Below are 11,305 nucleotides of genomic sequence, written 5' to 3' on the forward strand. Positions count from 1 at the left end.
CACCTTGGGCTTTCTCTTGTATGAGGATAGTAAGGGTCTCCATTTCAACCCAACACCTTGGGCTTTCTCTTGTATGAGGATAGTAAGGGTCTCCATTTCAACCCAACACCTTGGGCTTTCTCTTGTATGAGGATAGTAAGGGTCTCCATTTCAACCCAACACCTTGGGCTTTCTCTTGTATGAGGATAGTAAGGGTCTCCATTTCAACCCAACACCTTGGGCTTTCTCTTGTATGAGGATAGTAAGGGTCTCCATTTCAACCCAACACCTTGGGCTTTCTCTTGTATGAGGATAGTAAGGGTCTCCATTTCAACCCAACACCTTGGGCTTTCTCTTGTATGAGGATAGTAAGGGTCTCCATTTCAACCCAACACCTTGGGCCTTCTCTTGTATGAGGATGGTAAGGGTCTCCATTTCAACCCAACACCTTGGGCGTTCTCTTGTATGAGGATGGTAAGGGTCTCCATTTCAACCCAACACCTTGGGCTTTCTCTTGTATGAGGATAGTAAGGGTCTCCATTTCAACCCAACACCTTGGGCTTTCTCTTGTATGAGGATAGGGTAAGGGTCTCCATTTCAACCCAACACCTTGGGCTTTCTCTTGTATGAGGATGGTAAGGGTCTCCATTTCAACCCAACACCTTGGGCCTTCTCTTGTATGAGGATGGTAAGGGTCTCCATTTCAACCCAACACCTTGGGCTTTCTCTTGTATGAGGATGGTAAGGGTCTCCATTTCAACCCAACACCTTGGGCTTTCTCTTGTATGAGGATAGTAAGGGTCTCCATTTCAACCCAACACCTTGGGCTTTCTCTTGTATGAGGATAGTAAGGTTCTCCATTTCAACCCAACACCTTGGGCTTTCTCTTGTATGAGGATAGTAAGGGTCTCCATTTCAACCCAACACCTTGGGCTTTCTCTTGTATGAGGATAGTAAGGGTCTCCATTTCAACCCAACACCTTGGGCTTTCTCTTGTATGAGGATAGTAAGGGTCTCCATTTCAACCCAACACCTTGGGCTTTCTCTTGTATGAGGATAGTAAGGGTCTCCATTTCAACCCAACACCTTGGGCTTTCTCTTGTATGAGGATAGGTAAGGGTCTCCATTTCAACCCAACACCTTGGGCTTTCTCTTGTATGAGGATAATAAGGGTCTCCATTTCAACCCAACACCTTGGGCTTTCTCTTGTATGAGGATAGTAAGGGTCTCCATTTCAACCCAACACCTTGGGCCTTCTCTTGTTATTGAAAATATATACTGGTGCTCCAATACCAACCAACACCTTCCCCTTCTAAACAGGTCTGTCTGGTGTCTGGTGTACTGTTTGGACAGGTCTGTCTGGTGTCTGATGTACAGGTTGGACAGGTCTGTCTGGTGTACAGGTTGGGCAGGTCTGTCTGGTGTCTGATCTAAGGTTGGACAGGTCTGTCTGGTGTCTGATCTACAGGTTGGACAGGTCTGTCTGGTGTCTGATCTCAGGTTGGACAGGTCTGTCTGGTGTCTGATCTAAGGTTGGACAGGTCTGTCTGGTGTCTGATCTACAGGTTGGACAGGTCTGTTTGTCTGATCTAGGTTAGACTGGTCTGTCTGGTGTCTGATCTACAGGTTGGACAGGTCTGTCTGGTGTCTGATCTACAGGTTGGACAGGTCTGTCTGGTGTCTGATCTACAGGTTGGACAGGTCTGTCTGGTGTCTGATCTACAGGTTAGACTGGTCTGTCTGATGTACAGGTCAGGTCTGTCTGGTGTCTGATCTACAGGTTAGACTGGTCTGTCTGATGTACAGGTTGGACAGGTCTGTCTGGTGTCTGATCTACAGGTTGGACAGGTCTGTCTGGTGTCTGATCTACAGGTTGGACAGGTCTGTCTGGTGTCTGATCTACAGGTTGGACAGGTCTGTCTGGTGTCTGATCTACAGGTTGGACAGGTCTGTTTGCATGAAAAGTGTTCAACTACATTTCCCTAGTCATGCTGAGGCATAATTGAGGACATTTGAAGTTTGCCTTGTCATGAATTAAAAACATGTTTTCTCTCTTCCAGGTCCAGCATGAGGCCTTGCACATCTGTTTACCAGGAGAGTGAGCCCTGTCACCAGAGATAGAGTCCTTCCACCACAGCTACTGAGGCCTTATCTAACACTGTATCAGGACCATTCTGCAGAGGAACCACCATTAATAACAACCTGACACTTTCAGTTGTCTGGAGTAAGGATCAGAAGTCACTGAGTGCAAGACAGAGTCCCTGCCAGGAATTATGCCATTATAGCCTCCTCACTATCTCCAGCAGACAACCACTCTAGAAGTGCTAACGTAGTCCCTCTCCAGCAGTAACCATGGACGACCATTGGCAGAACAATGTGAACCAGCAGGGCACTGAGATCCCCACCTACGGGGAGGGAGGAGGCCAGGAGTACCCCTACCAGGCTGACTTCCCCAGCAGGAGGGTGGGGGGACGAGGATGCTAGGAGTGATGCCACGGAAGGTCACGATGAGGATGCAGAGGCGATGTACGAAGGAGAGTACCAGGGGATCCCCCACCCTGACGAGATCAAGGCAGCCCAGCGGGGCGGCCAGGGCCGAGGCCAGGAAGAAGGCCAGGCTGGCAGCAGCGATGCCGGATGAGGAGGACCTGGCAGAACAGTATGAGAACATCATGGAGGACTGTGGGCACGGTCGTTTCCAGTGGACCCTGTTTATCGTGTTGGGCATGGCGCTGATGGCGGATGGCGTGGACGGATTTGTGGTGGGCTTTGTGTTGCCTAGCGCCGAGAAGGACATGTGCATATCCAACGCCAACAAGGGCATGCTGGGTAAGTCACAGTTAAAAGTTGGGGGCGGCTCAATAAAACCTGTTGTTATGGAACACCTTCTGAGAATGGTTCTTCTAAACTGTTTAAAACTTCTTTGGGATAGGGGGCGGTACATTGACATCTGGATGAAAAGCCCAAAGTAAACTTCCTGCTACTCAGGCCCAGAAGCTAGGATATATAATTGTTAGATTTGGATAGAAAACACTCCAAAAGTATAACAGAACTGAAATGGCAGGCGAAACCCCGAGGACAAACCACCCCCCCAAATTTTTTTAGCATAACACTGATTTCAATGGCTGGCATTTTTATTATAGGGCAAAATCCTCCCTGATTGCAGTTCCTAGGGCTTCCACTAGATGTCAACAGTCTTTAGAAAGAGTTTCAGGCTGTTTTTTGGAAGAATTAGGTAGAAGAAGTCATTTTTCCAAGGGCTCCCATTTTGGCTGTACTGTTTCCATGTTCATGGCCGAGATAGCGCGTTCTTTTTGTTTATCTCCGGTAAAGACAATAACGATTCTCCGTCTTAAATTGTATTGTTTATTTGCGTATTAGGGTACCTTGATTATAAACGTTGATTGACTTGTTTGGATAAGTTTATTGGTAACGTTTGGGATTCATTTTGTATGCATTTTGACCGATGGAAACCGAGTGGATTATTGACTGAAGCGCGCCAGCTAAACCGAGTTTTTATGGATATAGAAAAGAAATGTATCGAACAAAAGGACCATTTGTAATGTAACAGACCTTTTGGAGTGCCAACAGAAGAAGAACTTCAAAGGCATTTATTATATGGTTATTTCTGACTGTTGTGTCGCCACCTGCCTGGTTGGAAAGGATTGTTATGCAATTGTATGGAGGAGCGCTGTCCTCAGATAATCGCATGGTTTGCTTTCGCCGTAAAGCCTTTTTGAAATCTGAAACCGCGGCTAGATTAACAAGATGTTAACTTTTAGGGAGTTGGTTCCGCTGTCAGGATCAAATCAGCGGAAATTTCAAGAGCGCCACGTATAGTTTTTGATAAAAATGAAACTTTCATTAAAACACACATACAAGGTACTGAATTAAAGCTACACTCGTTGTGAATCTAGCCACCGAGTCAGATTTGTAAAATGCTTTTCAGCGAAAGCATGAGAAGCTATTATCTGATAGCATGTACCCCCAAAGTACTGGAACGTCATCTAAAATGACAGATTTTGCGGTAGCCGGCGCTACCCAAAACGCAGAAATAAAATATAAAACATTCATTACCTTTGACTAGCTTCTTTCTTGGCACTCCAATATGTCCCATAAACATCACAATGGGGTCTTTTTCCCGATTAAATCCGTCATTGTATACCCAAAATGTCCAACTGAGTTAACAAGACCCTGATACCAGAAGAGATCATTCATTATGATCCAGACCCTCCAACTGAGTTAACAAGACCCTTACCAGAACAGATCCATTCATTATGTTATCCAGACCCTCCAACTGAGTTAACAAGACCCTGATACCAGAACAGATCCATTCATTATGTTATCCAGACCCTCCAACTGAGTTAACAAGACCCTGATACCAGAACAGATCCATTCATTATGTTATCCAGACCCTCCAACTGAGTTAACAAGACCCTGATACCAGAACAGATCCATTCATTATGTTATCCAGACCTCCAACTGAGTTAACAAGACCCTGATACCAGAACAGATCCATTCATTATGTTATCCAGACCCTCCAACTGAGTTAACAAGACCCTGATACAGAACAGATCCACATGATACCAGAACAGATCCATTTCATTATGTTATCCAGACCCTCCAACTGAGTTAACAAGACCCTGATACCAGAACAGATCCATTCATTATGTTATCCAGACCAGAACAGATCCATTCAACTGAGTTAACAAGACCCTGATACCAGAACAGATCCATTCATTATGTTATCCAGACCCTCCAACTGAGTTAACAAGGCACTGATACCAGAACAGATCCATTTATTATGCTATCCAGACCCTTCAACTGAGTTAACAAGACCCTGATACCAGAACAGATCTATTCATGATGTTATCCAGACCAAGCCCCAGCCCTCCCCAGCCCCAGGCCCCCCCATCCCCTCCCCAGCCCCTCCCCCAGCCCCAGGCCCTCCCCCAGCCCCTGTCCCAGCCCCCGGCCCTCCCCAGCCCCTCCCCGAGCCCCAGCCCCTCCCCAGCCCCTGTCCCAGCCCCAGGCCCTCCCTCAGCCCCTGTCCCCGCCACTCCCGCTGTGACTAGGCTGTGATCTGGTTGAAGGCTAACTGTGATGCCTGAGGCCTGGTACAAGGACATACCGTTTGTAGAGGGGTAGCATTTCGAGGGATACTAATCCACAGTGAGGTGCACTGACAGCCCACCACAGCAACACATGCCGCTAGTCTAAGCTAAGCTGCTTACTCAACTGTAATTAGGGCTGTAGTATAAACCCAGGACAGTGGGGGCCTGAGAGACATGAGACATATACTGTAGCTGCTTCTCGCAACGACGGTCTCCTGACACACACTAGTACTGATTTCCTCTCACTTCAGGTCAAAATGGCCACCATGTTTTCCAAAACGTTTTAGAAAGGCAGACTGAGGCAGATCAAGAACAACATCTGCACTCTGATTGGAGGATTCCAAAAAATGACCCGCTCGTTAGCGCTGCCAATCAAAATGACTCACATAATAAAAAGTTGCTAATTTTCAATGTAAGATAGTTCGGCAACATTGTTCCTCAAAATTGCCAATGTATTATGGCCTTAAGAGGGCCGGCCAAGTACTGAATACTAGCTGGTGATAAAATATACAGGGGTTTTATTATGTACTGTATATTATGGTGTAATAAATGAGATCGCTGAATCCATAGGCTTTAATCTCTATAATACTCAGCATCATCTAGGAATCATTTTGTCAGTATGTTAACGTCCAAATAGATTCCTCTATCTTCATTTAGAAGGTGTTGTTACTATGTTACTATCCAAATAGATTCCTCTATCTTCATTTAGAAGGTGTTGTTACTATGGTAATATCCAAATAGATTCCTCTATCTTCATTTAGAAGGTGTTGTTACTATGGTAACATCCAAATAGATTCCTCTATCTTCATTTAGAAGGTGTTGTTACTATGTTACTATCCAAATAGATTCCCTCTATCTTCATTTAGAAGGTGTTGTTAATATCCAAATAGATTCCTCTATCTTCATTTAGAAGGTGTTGTTACTATGTTACTATCCAAATAGATTCCTCTATCTTCATTTAGAAGGTGTTGTTACTATGTTACTATCCAAATAGATTCCTCTATCTTCATTTAGAAGGTGTTGTTACTATGTTAATATCCAAATAGATTCCTCTATCTTCATTTAGAAGGTGTTGTTACTATGTTACTATCCAAATAGATTCCTCTATCTTCATTTAGAAGGTGTTGTTAATATCCAAATAGATTCCTCTATCTTCATTTAGAAGGTGTTGTTACTATGTTACTATCCAAATAGATTCCTCTATCTTCATTTAGAAGGTGTTGTTACTATGGTAACATCCAAATAGATTCCTCTGTCTTCATTTAGAAGGTGTTGTTTTAACCCAGATTTATGTCACTGTGTATTGCTAGATTTGCTTTGTTGCTCTGGATTCAGTTCCGTGAATGTGGGGGAATTCACATGTCTTTTGGAAGGATATCTTCAATAAGGACTTTCCCTTTTTCCTAATTCAGTAAGACCAGTTCAATAGGACAACGTGGCAAAGTGAGCCTCTAGTGGAGGAGAGGACACCCACTTTGCTGTGAGCCTCCTAGTGGAGGAGAGGATGCCCACTTTGCTGTGAGCCTCCTAGTGGAGGAGAGGACACCCACTTTGCTGTGAGCCTCCTAGTGGAGGAGAGGACACCCACTTTGCTGTGAGCCTCCTAGTGGAGGAGAGGACACCCACTTTGCTGTCAGCCTCCTAGTGGAGGAGAGGACGGCCACTTTGCTGTGAGCCTCCTAGTGGAGGAGAGGACACCCACTTTGCTGTGAGCCTCCAAGTGGAGGAGAGGACGGCCACTTTGCTGTGAGCCTCCTAGTGGAGGAGAGGACACCCACTTTGCTGTGAGCCTCCTAGTGGAGGAGAGGACGGCCACTTTGCTGTGAGCCTCCTAGTGGAGGAGAGGACACCCACTTTGCTGTGAGCCTCCAAGTGGAGGAGAGGACACCCACTTTGCTGTGAGCCTCCTAGTGGAGGAGAGGACGGCCACTTTGCTGTGAGCCTCCTAGTGGAGGAGAGGACACCCACTTTGCTGTGAGCCTCCTAGTGGAGGAGAGGACGGCCACTTTGCTGTGAGCCTCCTAGTGGAGGAGAGGACACCCACTTTGCTGTGAGCCTCCTAGTGGAGGAGATGACACCCACTTTGCTGCGAGCCTTGAGCCACTGTGTAAAGTATGGCAGCACAACATTACTCTACTAAGAGCCTTGAGCCACTGTGTAAAGTCTGGCAGCACAACATACTCTACTATGAGCCTTGAGCCACTATGTAAAGTCTGGCAGCACAACATTACTCTACTGTGAGCATTGAGCCACTGTGTAAAGTCTGGCAGCACAACATACTCTACTGTGAGCCTTGAGCCACTGTGTAAAGTCTGGCAGCACAACATTACTCTACTGTGAGCCTTGAGCCACTGTGTAAAGTCTAGCTGCACAACATTACTCTACTATGAGCCTTGAGCCACTGTGTAAAGTCTGGCAGCACAACATTACTCTACTATGAGCCTTGAACCACTGTGTAAAGTCTGGCAGCACAACATTACTCTACTATGAGCCTTGAGCCACTGTGTAAAGTCTGGCAGCACGACATTACTCTACTGTGAGCCTTGAGCCACTGTGTAAAGTCTGGCAGCACAACATTACTCTACTGTAGGCTTCAGTGTGTTAGCAGAACAGGTTAGTGATCTCAGCCCCAGGACCAGCTGGATGAGGGGACTGAGGCTTCAGTGTGTTAGTAGAACAGGTTAGTGAACTCAGCCCCAGGACCAGCTGGATGAGGGGACTGAGGCTTCAGTGTGTTAGTAGAACCGGTTAGTGAACTCAGGACCAGCTGGATGAGGGGACTGAGGCTTCAGTGTGTTAGTAGAACAGGTTTGTGAACTCAGCCCCAGGACCAGCTGGATGAGGGACTGAGGCTTCAGTGTGTTGATAGAGCAGGTTAGTGAACTCAGCCCCAGGACCAGCTGGATGAGGGGACTGAGGCTTCAGTGTGTTAGTAGAACGGGTTAGTGAACTCAGGACCAGCTGGATGAGGGGACTGAGGCGTCAGTGTGTTAGTAGAACAGGTTTGTGAACTCAGCCCCAGGACCAGATGGATGAGGGGACTGAGGCTTCAGTGTGTTGATAGAGCAGGTTAGTGAACTCAGCCCCAGGACCAGCTGGATGAGGGACTGAGGCTTCAGTGTGTTAGTAGAACGGGTTAGTGAACTCAGGACCAGCTGGATGAGGTGACTGAGGCGTCAGTGTGTTAGTAGAATAGGTTTGTGAACTCAGCCCCAGGACCAGCTGGATGAGGGGACTGAGGCGTCAGTGTGTTAGTAGAGCAGGTTTGTGAACCCAGGACCAGCTGGATGAGGGGACAGCGGCTTCAGTGTGTTAGTAGAACAGGTTAGTGAACTCAGCCCCAGGACCAGCTGGATGAGGGGACTGAGGCTTCAGTGTGTTAGTAGAGCAGGTTTGTGAACCCAGGACCAGCTGGATGAGGGGACAGCGGCTTCAGTGTGTTAGTAGAACAGGTTAGTGAACTCAGCCCCAGGACCAGCTGGATGAGGGGACTGAGGCTTCAGTGTGTTAGTAGAACAGGTTAGTGAACTCAGCCCCAGGACCAGCTGGATGAGGGGACTGAGGCTTCAGTGTGTTAGTAGAACAGGTTTGTGAACTCAGCCCCAGGACCAGCTGGATGAGGGGACTGAGGCTTCAGTGTGTTAGTAGAACATGTTAGTGAACTCAGCCCCAGGACCAGCTGGATGAGGGGACTCTTTTCTTTGCTCAGCTCTTGGCATTGTAGGGCTTGGTAATGATATGAGAGGGGGGTCACTGTATTTGAGATGTTTCCCAATCTTAACTGCTCTTTTAAAATTATTCTTAGTGGATATTGTCCTCATTCTGCCCTCCATGCATTGTTTATAGTTTTCCTCTGGACATGTGGGAGAATCTTACAGAACTCTGCATGCAGGGTTTCAATTGGGTGTTTGTCCTATTGGGTGAAATCTTGTTTTGCAAGTGGACCCCACACCTCGCTGCCATAAAGTGGACCCCACACCTCACTGCCATAAAGTGGACCCCACACCTCACTGCCATAAAGTGGGCCCCACACCTCACTGCCATAAAGTGGACCCCACACCTCACTGCCATAAAGTGGGACCCCACACCTCACTGCCATAAAGTGGACCCCACACCTCACTGCCATAAAGTGGACCCCACACCTCACTGCCATAAAGTGGACCCCACACCTCACTGCCATAAAGTGGACCCCACACCTCACTGCCATAAAGTGGACCCCACACCTCACTGCCATAAAGTGGACCCCACACCTCGCTGCCATAAAGTGGACCCCACACCTCACTGCCATAAAGTGGACCCCACAGCTCACTGCCATAAAGTGGACCCCACACCTCACTGCCATAAAGTGCAATTGGTTCAAATTTGAATTAGTTTTTAAATGAAGTTCATTCACTGCCTCATTAAAGTGTCCAGTTGAGCTTTAAACATAAGTAATTGTAGTGTGTGCAGTACTCTATATATTTTGTACCAATTGAGATATATTTTGAGATATATTTTGAGATATATTTTGAGATATATTTTGTACCAATTTTGCACTAGTAAATTTGAGCATCTCATTTAGGATGACATTAGGTCTGCATGCATTTTACATTTGAGGGTCTGAAGTTTCTTATACTCAGGAGTTAAATGAAGGTTAAATAAAGCATTATAGAGCTCCTGGTCTGGTGATTGGTCAGTAATGGTCAGTTTGATTGGTCAGTAATGGTCAGTTTGATTGGTCAGTAATGGTCAGTTTGATTAGTCAGTAATCGTCAGTTTGATTGGTCAGTAATGGTCAGTTTGATTGGTCAGTAATGGTCAGTTTGATTGGTCAGTAATGGTCAGTTTGATTAGTCAGTAATGGTCAGTTTGATTAGTCAGTAATGGTCAGTTTGATTGGTCAGTAATGGTCAGTTTGATTAGTCAGTAATCGTCAGTTTGATTAGTCAGTAATGGTCAGTTTGATTGGTCAGTAATGGTCAGTTTGATTGGTCAGTAATGGTCAGTTTGATTAGTCAGTAATGGTCAGTTTGATTAGTCAGTAATGGTCAGTTTGATTGGTCAGTAATGGTCAGTTTGATTGGTCAGTAATGGTCAGTTTGATTAGTCAGTAATGGTCAGTTTGATTAGTCAGTAATGGTCAGTTTGATTGGTCAGTAATGGTCAGTTTGATTGGTCAGTAATGGTCAGTTTGATTGGTCAGTAATGGTCAGTTTGATTGGCCTTTATATCTTTTTATAACAGTTCAACTTGTCATTCATTTGTTCTGCATCACTTTGAACAGTGTTGTTGAGAGTTTTATAATGGGTTATTAGTGTATAATGGGTTATTAGTTTATAATGGGTTATTAGTTTATAATGGGTTATTCGTTTATAATGGGTTATTCGTTTATAATGGGTTATTAGTTTATAATGGGTTATTAGTTTTATAATGGGTTATTAGTTTATAATGGGTTATTAGTGTATAATGGGTTATTAGTTTTATAATGGGTTATTAGTTTATAATGGGTTATTAGTTTATAATGGGTTAGTTATAATGGGTTATTAGTTTTATAATGGGTTATTAGTTTATAATGGGTTATTCGTTTATAATGGGTTATTAGTTTATAATGGGTTATTAGTGTATAATGGGTTATTAGTTTATAATGGGTTATTAGTTTATAATGGGTTATTAGTTTTATAATGGGTTATTAGTTTATAATGGGTTATTAGTTTATAATGGGTTATTAGTTTATAATGGGTTATTAGTTTATAATGGGTTATTAGTTTATAATGGGTTATTAGTTTATAATGGGTTATTAGTTTATAATGGGTTATTAGTTTATAACAGGTTATTAGTTTATAATGGGTTATTAGTTTATAATGGGTTATTAGTTTATAATGGGTTATTAGTTTATAATGGGTTATTAGTTTATAATGGGTTATTAGTTTATAATGGGTTATTAGTCTATAATGGGTTATTAGTTTATAATGGGTTATTAGTTTATAATGGGTTATTAGTATTAGTTTATGAGTTATAATGGGTTATTAGTTTATAATGGGTTATTAGTTTATAATGGGATATTAGTTATAATGGGTTATTAGTTTATATGGGTTATTAGTTTATAATGGGTTATTAGTTTATAATGGGTTATTAGTTTATAATGGGTTATTAGTTTATAATGGGTTATTAGTTTATAGTGGGTTATTAGTTTATAATGGCTATTAGTTTATAATGGGTTATTAGTTTATAAT

General features: G+C 44.2%; 1 pseudogene; it reads left to right on the forward strand.

Annotated features, from left to right (window-relative positions):
- The first annotated feature begins 2,021 nt into the window (after window positions 1-2,021).
- Window positions 2,022-5,054, forward strand: LOC124035355 (annotated as a pseudogene).
- Window positions 5,055-11,305: the final 6,251 nt, after the last annotated feature.

This window comes from Oncorhynchus gorbuscha, linkage group LG05 (genome assembly GCF_021184085.1).
Source record: "Oncorhynchus gorbuscha isolate QuinsamMale2020 ecotype Even-year linkage group LG05, OgorEven_v1.0, whole genome shotgun sequence".
Classification (NCBI taxonomy): domain Eukaryota; kingdom Metazoa; phylum Chordata; class Actinopteri; order Salmoniformes; family Salmonidae; genus Oncorhynchus; species Oncorhynchus gorbuscha.